Source organism: Piliocolobus tephrosceles, chromosome 1, assembly GCF_002776525.5.
Source record: "Piliocolobus tephrosceles isolate RC106 chromosome 1, ASM277652v3, whole genome shotgun sequence".
Taxonomy (NCBI): domain Eukaryota; kingdom Metazoa; phylum Chordata; class Mammalia; order Primates; family Cercopithecidae; genus Piliocolobus; species Piliocolobus tephrosceles.
Genome location: NC_045434.1, coordinates 21863314 through 21875685, shown reverse-complemented (window position 1 = coordinate 21875685; position 12372 = coordinate 21863314). Strand labels below are relative to the sequence as shown.

At 43.5% G+C, this 12372-nt stretch overlaps 1 pseudogene; it reads left to right on the top strand.

Moving 5' to 3' along the window:
- Positions 1-2567: 2567 nt before the first annotated feature.
- On the top strand, positions 2568-2901 carry LOC111539232 (annotated as a pseudogene).
- The last annotated feature ends 9471 nt before the right edge of the window (positions 2902-12372 follow it).

The following is a 12372-nucleotide window of genomic DNA, read 5'->3' as shown; positions in this document are numbered from 1 at the left end:
CTTCTCTACTAAGAATACAAAAACCAGCCAGGCATGGTGGCAGGCACCTGTAATCCCAGCTATTTGGGAGGCTGAGGCAGGAGAATTGCTTGAACCTGGGAAGCGGAGGTTGCAGTGAGCTGAGATGGTGCCATTGCACTCCAGCCTGGGTGACAGCAAGACTCTGTTAAAAAAAAAAAAAAAGACACCAGAGAGCTAATGCCTTCTCTTCTCCTCCTCCCCCTGCTCCTTGTCTTCCCACTCCTCCTTTCCCTGACCCTATCTTATGAAGACACAGCAGGAAGGTGGCCATCTGCAATCCAGGAAGAGAGCCCCCACCAGAAACCCATCCTGCCGGGCCTTGATCTAGGACTTCCAGCCTCCAGAACCACAAGAAAATTAATTTCTGTTGCTTAAACCACCCAGTCTGTGGCTTTTTATTACGACAATTTGAGCAGTTGTATATGCTGTGAAAAGAGTATAGCCACTGGATAAGTACTGTACTTACATTTTAAACCTAACCAAAGTTAGGCTCCTAATTGTTGGTTGATCTTGGACAAGTGATTATCCTCTTATCATCCTTCTTCATATATAAAACAGGGCTAACTTTATGAGACCTGTCTCACAGGATTATTTTTTAGATTAAAGGAACAATGTGTGAAGCCAGTTGTTTTCATGCTTTGCTGCAGATTGGAATCATCCGAGGATCTTCTAGAAAATACTGATGCCTGTCTCTCATCCCCAGTTATTGTGGATTAACTGGTATAGGGCACTGAGAGTTTTAAAATCTTCCCAAGTGATTGAAATATGCAACAAAGTTTGGGAACCAAGGTATTAAAATATTAGATACAGAACAGGTATCTGTTAAATAGTGGCTTTTCCCCCTTTGCTTTTTTTTCCCTGATAATACAGAAGCAATGTGCTCTATTTCTTATATCTGAGTGGAACAAGATGCGTCATTTTGGTAAGAACTGACGGCCTGAACAAGATAAAGTTCTTGCTGTCATGGGGCTGACATTCTCATGGAGCATCTTTTCATATAAATATTGCTTCTATAGTCATCTCCCATGTTTAGACTGTCCAGGTTCCTGAAGATCTGCAGTCTTTGCTAATTTCTCATATCAGGATGCACACTTGTCTTCAATCTCCCTCTTTGCTTCTCCCCTGCCACCCCTGGCCTCCAGTAAACACACCTCTGGCTAGCACCTATTTCCAGCTTCCAAGTCTCTCAGATCCAGGATAGCTGCTGTGAGAAGTAAGTGGATGCACCTCCCAGCTGGTCTGTCACTTGGTGGAAAGGACGCACCTGCCTTCTGCCCCTTAGGGTTATCTCACAGCTGGGTACTCTCAAGGGACACCCTGCCTCCTTTACTCCTACATTTCAACATGAAATTACTCACTTATCTAACTTCTCATTCTTTGGAGGCAACTTATCTCCAGGACTTGAAAACTAATCAACAACTAGGTATTTGTCCAAATTTTGTAATTTGGGAATTACAAAATGACCAGTGCCTTTTACCCCTTAGTTCTGATTGTCATTGACTTGCAACATCTCATGAATCAGTTTCTGGGGCAAATCTGCCCTGAGTGGTTTCTTCTGCCAACACCATATTGCTTTCTGAGGGGTCCTTTTGGCATTGTCTTAAATTGAATTCAAGTTATGAATGTGGAATTCTAAAATCGCAAGGCACATGGATGGTACCAGAGAAGATGAATGCTGACATCCTACTGGGGTTTGAGCTCCAAGACTGTCCCGTAGAAGGGTTTCTAATAGAAATGGAGAAGAGGAGATATAGCAAAACTACCTACAAACTTAAAAAATATACATGCGCATCCTCCCCTCTGGTTCTACTCTACCCTGGTTGGCTGAAGGGGAATACTCAGTGTGTTTATTTGGGAAAAAAATCTTCATCAACCACTGCATCAGTAACTTTGTTATTACCATGCCTTTAAGAATTACTGATTTAGTGACCAAGTATACTTGGCTCTAAATCAGTTCTTTCCAACCTCTGCTTGATCATTAGAATCATTCCCATAGCTTCTACAAAACACAGATTCCCAGGTCCCACCCCAGATTGCTAAGTCAGAATTTTTTTAAGTATAGTCTATCCTACCCATATTCGTGGGTTCTGCATGCACAGATTCAACCGACTTTAAATGAAAAATTGTTGAAAGCAAAGAAAATCACAATAAAACAAAAAATAATAGAAAAATTTAAAAGTATAATATAACTATTATTTATAGCATTTACATAGTATTAGGTATTATTAGTAATCTGGAGATGATTTAAAGTATATAGGAGAATGTGTATAGATTATATGCAAATACCAAGCCATTTTATATGAGGATCTTGAACATCTGAGGATTTTGGTATCCGAGGGAGTCCTGGAACCAATTCCCCCGGGATACTGAGGGACAACTGTAGTATCAGAAGACTGTAATTAGAAAAAAAGGCTCCAGGTGATTATGGCATTAGCCAGGGCTGAGAAGCATTGACATGGTAAGTAAGAGCCTGGATGTTGCTTTTCTCTTCCCGCCATCTTGGCTCCTGTGGAGGCCTGCTGGGAACAGGACTTCTAAAAGAAAATATGTTTGAGAGGCTGTGGTCCAAGGCCGTTTTTACTGGCTATGAGCAGGGTCTCCGGAACCAAAGGGGAGCACACAGCTCTTCTTAAAGCTGAAGGTGGTTATGCCCGAGATGAAACAGAATTCTCTTTGAACTAGAGATGTGCTTACGTATACAAAGCAAAGAACAACATAGTGACCCCTGGCGGCAAACCAAACAAAACCAGAGTAATCTGGGGAAAGGTAACTCGGGCCCACGGAAACAGCAGCATGGTTCGTGCCAAATTCCAAAGCAATCTTCCTGCTAAGGCTATTGGACACAGAATCCGAGCGATGTTGTACCCCTCAAGGATTTAAACTAAGGAAAAGTCAATTAATAAACGTGGATTTGCGCTCTTTAAAAAAAAGAGCCTGGATGTTGCACCCAAATGTGGAATAAATCTCTGTAGGTGTTGCAGCACCTAACACCTTACATCTGAGGGGTGTTCATAAATCATAATCAAAAGTTGCCATTATTGAGAACCTGTTGTATGTATGTAATGTACCGGGCGCTTTATATGCATTATTTCACTCAGTTCTCACAATAATCAACTTCATGCATAAAGTTCAGAGAGATTAAGGTTCCCTGTGTCAGAATCCAGATTGCCACCCAGGGCTGATTCCACAGTTCATGCCTACCTCACACCACATTCTCCCCACCCCATGAGTGTTGAATGCAGCATGACTCATCAATCTTTTAGCCCATCCTAAAAACCAGACCCCCTAGTCTCAAATGAACAGTCATTCACTGCCTCACAGACACCTAAAATTAAGACACTTAAGCATGTAAAGGCAGACAAAACTGCACAATTCCTGGTAAATGACCGCATGGGAGATTTTAGGTGGCCAAAGATAGGAGACTTCCAAATTTAAAGTTTTAAGCATTCATCATCCCGTGGGTATATACAACACCTCAGAACAGGACTGACTAGGAAGGGCTGGCATCCAGAGTTTGAGGAGCCAGGAGGAAGTACACTGGTGGTTTAAGGGGCAAAATTTGAACTGCGAAGGGAAAGACACTTGGAAGGATTCTAGTATGAAGCAAACTGCTTGCTGAGTTATCACTTTTTTCTCCTAGACAGCGTTTCATAAAGTACACATCTTTAATGCCCTAGAGTGGCATTTTACAGTTAACCACAGGTCCCACATGTTGGTTTACACGTGAAAGTAGATATGTGATATTGGGATCCCTAGAATGGACATATGCAATAAGGTAGGCAGATGCTGAATTCAGAGAGGTCAACTAAGGGAGACTGGGTAGATGCAGGCAAGGTCCAGAGACCAGTAAGTTAAGGAAGCTGCTCCAGCCAGGAAATGATACTGGGCTTGGATGAGTGTGATGGGTTCTGGGCTGACAGACCATGGGTGGAGACAGAAAGCTGAAAAAGGTCATTGAAGGCCTGAAGGCAAATAAGGAGACCTCTCAGTCCCCGTAAATCAATAGTATCTCTAAGTGCTGTAATCAATCCACCCCCCAGAGAATTCTGTGAATTAGAGTCAGAGAATCTTCCAGTTTTCAAGATAGAGGCAGCTAGAGAAGATGCGAAACCATAGCTTAACCTGTCTTTCCCCTGTGCACATGCATAGACATATACACACATGTGTGCATACATACACACACTCACCAGACCCCTGCCGCTTCATATGCACATCACTCCATCACCCGGTCCTTCTTTCAGGACATCCCCTTATTTTCTCGTTTTAAGCACCCTAAAGGACCCCAGTGTGAGTGAAGATTCAGAACAACCTCAGCTGAGTCTGAGGCTGAAGTCAGGTGATGTTTGCCATGCCTGGTGGCTTCATCACGGTGTCCAGGAGCAATTGAATGAGAGTCCAAGGGTAAAGAACACGTCATGAGGAAGGCAGTTGTCTATTCAGAGATGCAGGGAGGCAGTGAATCCTTCTAACAAAGGGCATTCCTGCCTTTTAGTTCATTCTGGTGCTGTCATTGATCCAGAAACTGAGTCTTAACGCCTCATCTGTCCAGAAGTACATCTCCCCTTGATTGGGTAAATGGTGCCCAGTGATACAGTGAGATCTTCACAGGGAAGTATTTTGCCCCTCATTGCTTTGCATGTTAAAAGGCTCTTAGCTCAGCTTAATTAAAAGATCATGGGCACGGCACCTACTCTCTGGGAACACGTCATACAGCTTCCTTGTGTTTAAGAGAGAGGGCTTCCACGCTTGACAACAGGTTGGCAGGAATAGTGGGATGAAGAAAAAGAAGAGGTTAAGGGTGATGCCCAGATTTCTGAGTTAGGCAACATAGCTGAGGGTGTGTGGTGACCAACGTAGTATTTTCGTAAGTAGAAACTGATTTTTCAGGAGGACACATAACCATCTACTGACCTGCTTCCTCTGCACGTGATTCCTCCAGATCTTTCCTGCTCTTGTCTTCCACTGCTTTCCTCTCATTCCTACTAGCCTCTTAGCAATCAGACCCTTTCTCCCCCTCTTACTCTCCCTGCCTTGTGATAGCTCCCACTGTTAATCCCCTAATAAATACCTTACACTTAGGTGTATGACCCAGTGAGTTCTTCAAAACACTTTCACATACATCCTCTTGTTCTTCCCTGCAAAACAACCTTCCTCTTTAACCGAAAAGGCACCTTCATAAGTTTGCTTTTCTCCAAATAGTAAAACATGTGAAGACTGCTGTTTTTTGGCTGTTTTACTTGTGTGTTTATTTCTGTTCGTTTTGTCAGTCTATCTGACTTATTGTTGCTTTATTTTAGGTTCTGCATTACTCACTGGCAGAGGCTAGTGCATATCATGCTCAAAGCAGCAAGTCCTGAGAATGCTGGAAATTTGGGATCATGTTAGTCAGGAGTAAAGTTTACTGTACTAGACCCATGCACTTAGAGGTGTCTGACAATGGCCCAAGCTGCTTTAGGAGGTGGTAAGACCCTCAATCAGTGGAGGTGTTCAAATAGCAACAGGATGGCTTTTCCATATATTGTAGAGGAAATGACGGATACAGTAGGTTAGATTGAAACCCCCATACTTCCTATTAACTTCTCTGATTTTCTCATTACATGAAAATATTGGCCAAAATTTTGTGGCAAAGAATATCTGAGGGTTTTGTTTTAAGAGAAACCTTTTGTGCATGTAAATTTTGATGGGCTCTCCCCCTTAAAAGTAGCCTTGGGTGAAATTTTTTGGTCTTCATTCAATTTTTCCTTCCTTTAGCACTACATAGTGCCAGCCAGGTCTTAAAGCAAATGCCTGTTGGTAACTTCTGAAGGTAAAGCCCTTCCCATGGAGCCAGACCCCTCAGCCAGAAGCTAATGAGTCAGTAAAGGCCAGGCAGGAGAATCGACGGCCCCCTCATGCTCCTGGACTGATTAGTTCTCCCTGTCTTTTGCTTTCTTTTTAAACCTCCTAGCACTTTAAAAATCCAGTCCTCAGCATGCTCCTGGGCCCTTTCCCCAAGCATCATTTAGTCTCGAGAGTGAAAACCATTTTCATGTTGGCCTAAGGAAGCATTTCCGAAAGTGTGATTAGGGGAACACTTGCCTTAATAGGTGCTTCTGGTAAACAGGTCTTTCTGCTCAAATATTACTGCCCGTGTTCTTTCCCTCTGGAAGGTTTCAGTGTGCATTTCCGTGTTAAAAGCTTTGAGAAATCCTGCACAAAGAAACCTATTGCAGTTTGTTAACCCAGAATTTGCCAAATGTATTTGATCATAGAAATATTTTTCTAGAACATTTATTTTGGAAGTGGAGGAGCGGGAGGGGAACGGGACTATGGCAAATCAGTTGGTACCTGGAATCAGTGCGGCCTGAACAAGGCAAAAAGATGAGTATATCCTTCACAATTAAGGGAAATGATTTTGGTTTCTGGATTATGTATTATTTGGAGCAACTATTCCATGGTGCCCACCTCCACCTCCAGGCACATTGGCATAAATGATGGAGAGTTGGCAATATTATCAGTCTTCCAGCAACAGCAAGTCCCAGGTGCCTCCCTCTGGAATTAGTCTTTGATGAGTGTTATTGAATTAGCTCCAAGTTGCTGGCTATTCAGGGCAGGATAACCTTCATCTTCACAACTGTGCCCAGGTCGTGCCTGCAGCTTCCTCTAGGAGCAAGGGTATTTCATCTTCCAACTCCAGGGCATTTGTCCTGCAGCACCTGGAGTAGAACGATAACTCCTGCCATGGGATGCTCCTGGCAATTCACTTGGCAGGAGTGAGGGACTCAGAGGCTCTCTTCACAAATCTCTAAATCAACTGGCCATGCAGATGCGGGAGCAGTAGCAGCTGTTTCAGAGGCAAAGGCCATTCATCTTCTGCCTTTTATTCTCTTGTTTCTGGGGAACATGGAAGAGTGAAGTTGTCTGCCACCAAGCATTGCCTACGTGAGTGCTCACTAAGGTTCACACAGGACGATGGAATATGCTGGGTACCTTCAGAAAGCTTCCACGTGGAGGGCAGGGTTCTTTTATGAAAAGGCCTTAGAAGCACAAAGATTCTGTTTTAAAAGAGCTCATGAAATCCAAAGTTCCTGCTCTACAGCTTCTGTGGTCACTAGTCAATACAAATCAGAAATTTATTGTGCCCAGTCCTGTTCTAAGAACTGAGGGAGGTTCAGAAAAAAAGTATACGATGGTGAATCTGAGCTTCTGGTTCAGTAGTGGTGGTAATATCTAGGGGACGTCTCAGGGAAGAGCTTTAGTTATCCCCCACTAATTTCTACCCTCCTCTTGAACTACTAAATAAGCCTGAGATTTATTTTTTTGAAGGAAGATTTGCCTGGTTAACATGATTCAACAACTCCACATGGGTGTTTAAAAGAAATCACACACGTAACGTCTCCAAAGCTAAACTCTTTTCTGGCCTGCACGTCCCCAGTCTTCATCTCAGTTGACAAGTGACGCTATCCTTCTTCAGAGAAGCCTTTGAGTCATTCCTGAGTGGAGTCAGGCTACTATCTGGTAGTAAGTCCTGTTGGATCTACCTCCAAAAAGAGCCAAGATTTACCCCAAAAGAGCCAAAATCTAACCAGTCTCATAACCTTCACTTCTTGCACCCTTGTCTAAGTCGTCTTCCTCTCTCACCCAGTTTTATAAGAACAGTCTCCTGACAGATCTTCCTGTTTCTGCCTTTGCCCACATTTACAGTCTATCCTCAACCCAATGCAAGAACGACTCTTAAAATGAGAAGTCAGAAAATGGGATTTCTCTGTCCCAAACACTTTCAGGATCATGCTTTCTTGTGCAGGGAATAAGCCACAGTACTTTGGTTACCTCCACAGTCCTCCATGGTCTGCCCCTCCTATTACCTCTGGTTTTGTTCCCTAGCACATTTCTTTTTCCTTCTGCTCCAGTCATATTATCCCAAAATTTCCAGCACAGTCTTCCTCAGTACCTTGTGCTTGTTGTTCCTTCTACCTGGAAGCCTCTTTGCTCAAGATACCTACACGGCTCAACCCCTCACCTTTGTTAGGTCTTTGCTTAAGGCTCTCTCTCCCCACCTTATATAAAGCCCTCACTATCTCCCTTTGCTGCTTTATTTTTCTAGCATTTATCACCATCTGTCACAGTGTACAGTTTACATTTATGTCTCCCCCACACCCCATTAGTATCTAAGCTCCTTGAGGGCATTTTTTTTTAATCTGTTTGATTCAGTTTCATGGAACAGGGCCCAGCATATAGAAGGCACTCAACAAATATTCACTGAATAAAGGAACCAAAGAATAGTAACATTGTGTATATCAACATACCACATGAGGCAGGTGCTATGTATATGATTTCATTTCATCTTCACAACCTCCCAAAAAGCTAGGTATTATAATTATGCATCCCACCACAATTAACCACAAGAAAACCCAGGCACAGAGAGGCTAAATGACTTGCATTCAATCAACAATGGTCACAATTACATTTCAGACTCACACATATCTACCTCCTAAATTCATGTTCCCAACCACTCTACTCAATTCCTCCCACTTACAGTCCTCCAGACAACCAGAACTACTGGTATCTCCAAGGAAAGAGAAATGGATTGTCGCAGTGGGAGATCTGCAAAAGCTTCCCCCGGAAGATAGAATTTGATGCAGACCTTAGCAGATGAATAAATTCGAACAGGTAGAGAAAATACCAGGTGGCATGCTAAGCTGGGGAGAAGCATGAGACATATGGAAGTAGAGCAATTCAAATGTGTTCATCCAGGGGTGGCTTAGATAGGCAACCTCCTCATCCCAGTTTGCCTTGGACTTCCTGGTTCCAGCACCAACAATCCTGTGTTCTGGGAAAACTGGGACAGAGGGTCCCCTAAGTGACAAATGGATCAGGTTTAATAGGGTAGAGCATTCATCGTGCACATTGCTGAGGAAATATTGAAAGTAAAAGTGGAAAAGAGTTTTGAGGCTGAGGAAATGAGTTTGGAGCTCATTGTGCCGGTAAGGGGAAACCTTTGGAGGTTTTGAGAAGGGGATGATGTGTGGAAACACAGGGTTACATGAAACAGGCAAAGCCAATACTAACCTGATTGTGGTGAAGTACTGCCTTGTATGGGGTCGACCATGGATGTCAGAGGAGCTGACAGTAGAGAGAGACCAATCAAGTCTGGACTCAGCTATCCCAGGTGCTTTCAAGGAGCTGCTGCCTCTTGAAATTGGCATTTCCCCCTCTGCTTACAGTTCTCCAATCCTTTTTACATCTGTTGCCAACACCATCTCCTGGGCATGGATAGAGGTATGTCATCTTCCATGCCTTTGCATCAAAAAGTATTTATAAACCTTGGAGACCCAGGGAAAGCCCCTGTTTTGGGCTTCATTTCACATTTTCTCATCACCTCAAGCTTCTCTTTGTTCAGGCATGGACCTATGAGCTTCTTCCTTCTAGAGTGGCAGGTCTTGTGGCCAGGGTCCTCTCAGATCCTATGTACTGGGTTGCTTTCATATGAGAACTTTTCATCCTCTCTTTTGGGAGTTCTACACCTACTAATTCAATGGAAAGCCCTTATTTAAAGAACAGTGTGAGTGCAGTGTCCATGCATGTTTAAATAGATGAGAAAGAAGTACTGGACAGTCTGCGAGTGGCCTTCACCCTTGGAGAGATCTATGCTCATCTCTATAAACCACACACAAGGCAGCGGTGCCGGATAAAAAACAACCAAAATAAATGCATCTGATAGTCTGTTTCTCAGTGTGGCATACGTAACATCAAATACAACAGTCCTACCATCAGAGGTCCTCAGCACTTCATGAACTACATAGCAAGGGAAGTAAGGCCTCAAACAAACTGTTGTTCAACTGTGATAAGCAAACTCGGGTTCTGGTAGAGCAGAAAACTATCCTCTGTTCTCACAGATATCTTACACACACACACACACACACACACACCCCTACCTGTTTCTTTTTTAAATCTTCAGAACATACAAAGAAATTTTGTCTTAAAAATTGGCTGGGCATGGTGGCTCATGCCTGTAATGCCAACACTTTGGGAGGCTGAGGTGGGCAGATCACTTGAGGTCAGCAGTTCGAGACCAGCCTGGCCAACATGGTAAAACCTCGTATCTACAAAAAAAATTAAAAAAAAAAAAATTAGCTGGGTGTGGTGGCTTACACCTGTAATCCCAGCTACTCCTCCAAAGGCTGAGGCAGGAGAGTTGCTCGAACTTGGGAGGTGGAGGCTGCAGTGAGTGGAGATCACACCACTGCACTCCAAGCTGGGTGACAGAGTGAGACTCTGTCTCAAAAAAAAAAAAATAAACAAAAAATAAATAAATACAAATAAATACAAGGTCCACAGAAATAACTGATCTCAGTGCCTAGGAAATCATTTGCTTCCAGTTTCCTTCAGAAGTAAAGTCAGGCTTCACTCAGAGGTCAAGAAGCCAGAGCTCAGTTCTTCCTAGCTGTATCTGAAGCTTAATTTGCTAGGTGAATAGGAGATGGTGTCCAGCAATTGTAATGAAAGCAAAAATGGAGCAACTGTAGTCTGCACAATGAGACATCTTGGAATCAGCCAGACTCACCCTCCATCCCACCATGCTTTCTGAGGTGATGAGGATGGAAACACAAAAAGAGGCTCTGGCATTATAGAACCCGATGGGTGGTGGCAACGGATGGAACCCAGAACTGGCCGAGCTTCTAGTTCTTTCCTCCATTTCCCCGACTCATTTCAATGTTGCTGATTTGCATTTAGAAGGAGCTGAATTCAGTCTGGATGTATCAGTTACTAGCTGTGTGAATTGAGTAACTTATTTAACTTCTAAACTTAAGTTTATTCATGTATAAAACAGGGAAAGTTTCTTGGTAATCTGAAAATTGCTATGGTGTTGTTGTAAGAACTTAGTAAGGTACCTAGTATATAGTAAGAGGTCAGAAGTGATAACTGGAACTACTATGCCTTCGGCTAGTCTATCTTCTTGCTTCCTCTATTCTTACTTCTCCTGCTCACCCATCTCACACCCTAACTTCAACTCCCAACCCAGAGTCGGTAAACTGAAACTTGCTTTCACCTGCCATTGATTGATTTGTGAGATGGGCTGCCTCACAAAACCACTCTCAGATATTTAACTGAATTTGAAATTTAAAACCATCTCTTATTCATGTGTGGCTCAGACATTGCTTTGAACCTGGTTAGTTCAAGAATATTTTTTAAAGATGGATATATGTTTAAAAAGCTCACAAGTCCTCTTGGGCACCAAATGGCTCTTTGGAAAGAATCCTTGACAAGTTAAGTGTAAATGAACCAGAAACATAGAGATTAAATTCCTCTTGAAATACTCCTGGGTGTGGAAATTAAGAAAAAAGCAATTGCAAGATGTCTCCAGTTTTGCAGACCTGCTTGCAGCTGGCTTCCCTTAAGGCTGCCTGCTGAGCTGTGGGAAGAGCTCGGCTGGCTCGGCCAGGCCTCCGGGGTACCCCTGCAGCCGTGGGGTTACTTATTCCTGAGATGGGGCAGCAGAGGCAATTTGATGGAGGCAACTTTCATTCTAACTGCTCTTCCGGCAGAGCTCCTCTCTGGGGACCTCAGACTGGCACCTTTCACCATTGTTAAATTCACTTAAGATAAAAGCGACACCAGGCAAATGACAAGGGAAGAGCCATTAAGGGATGAGCGTAAGCAGTGACTGACAGGCAGGCTCTGCGAAGCGCTCAGCTGCCAGCCCCAGCCTTGGCAGGAATCATCACCCCGAGTGCCTCCCCTAGCCAGCGCTTGACAAATGGGCAAGATTCAGTCCAAGCCTATGGGCTCAGCCCTTTGTTTCCCAGAGCCTCAGCCTCCATGCCTATTCACCCACACACTACCAGCCCCTCCACCCAGGAACAGCATCAGCAACTACGCAGAGAGGAGCCCATTGCTGCTGAAGGTGAGAGGCTGTCCTCTGCCTGCTTTCAGGTGAGTGCCTGCGGGTGGTGAGCCACGGAGCGTGGACTACGAATTCATTCACTGCATAGTTAGGAGAGACAATATGAAGATTGAACTCAGCAAACCATAGAAAATACACACCCTGCCAAGTCTGTCCTTTATACTGTTGTTTTTCGGTCCAAGTATAAAATTATGTTGGCCATCTTGGTCTTTTCTTGGGATTGTGCACAAGGACACCCAATGGGGCTCTTTGCTGAGATATACTCACCATGCAAGCAGGCTCATACAGGTGTCCTGCAACACTGGCTCTTAGTAAATTACTTGCTAATGTTTTTCTTATTATTAAGGTGACTTCTTTTACTAAAAAAAATTAGAAAGTACAAAAATAAAAACCTACAAAGAACAATGGCAATCACATAGAAGTCTGCTATTGTTAACATATTATTGCATTTCTTAAGTGCGAGGTCT